Source organism: Sinocyclocheilus anshuiensis, unplaced genomic scaffold, assembly GCF_001515605.1.
Source record: "Sinocyclocheilus anshuiensis isolate Anshui unplaced genomic scaffold, SAMN03320099.WGS_v1.1 scaffold75, whole genome shotgun sequence".
Taxonomy (NCBI): Eukaryota; Metazoa; Chordata; class Actinopteri; order Cypriniformes; family Cyprinidae; genus Sinocyclocheilus; species Sinocyclocheilus anshuiensis.
Window position 1 is genome coordinate 371,698 of NW_015549634.1, and position 390 is coordinate 372,087.

General features: G+C 29.2%; 1 long non-coding RNA gene across 3 annotated transcripts in view; it reads left to right on the forward strand.

Moving 5' to 3' along the window:
- The window catches only part of LOC107659669 (uncharacterized), a 28,392-nt gene that overhangs the window by 23,544 nt on the left and 4,458 nt on the right, over nucleotides 1-390 (forward strand). For all 3 annotated transcript variants that reach the window (XR_001630940.1, XR_001630938.1, XR_001630939.1), the window contains exon 5: nucleotides 9-104. This is a non-coding gene — a long non-coding RNA (uncharacterized LOC107659669). The remainder of the gene's footprint in view (nucleotides 1-8; nucleotides 105-390) is intronic.

The following is a 390-nucleotide window of genomic DNA, read 5'->3' on the forward strand; positions in this document are numbered from 1 at the left end:
CCTCACAGCGGATCTGATCCAGGAGGTTATAAATCTGCTCTGATGGGAGTCACAGTCACAGCGGGAAACGGCTGACATTTCACCCTCATCTCAGGCTTTAGAAGGTACACGAGGCTGGATTTTATTGTGAATAACCACAACACAAGTGTCATAGTGACTATTCACAATATATATATCACACCTTGGGTGTCTGAATTGATTAAATATAGATAATAAATCCAGTCAGGAAAAGCTACTGAAAAGATTTTTAATCTCAATCAGAAAATGTATGCACAAAATAAATACATACAAATAAATTCAATTGAAATAAAATATGCATAAAAATTATATTATATATATATATATATATATATATATTTTTTTTTTTTTTTTATTATATATAAATATTTA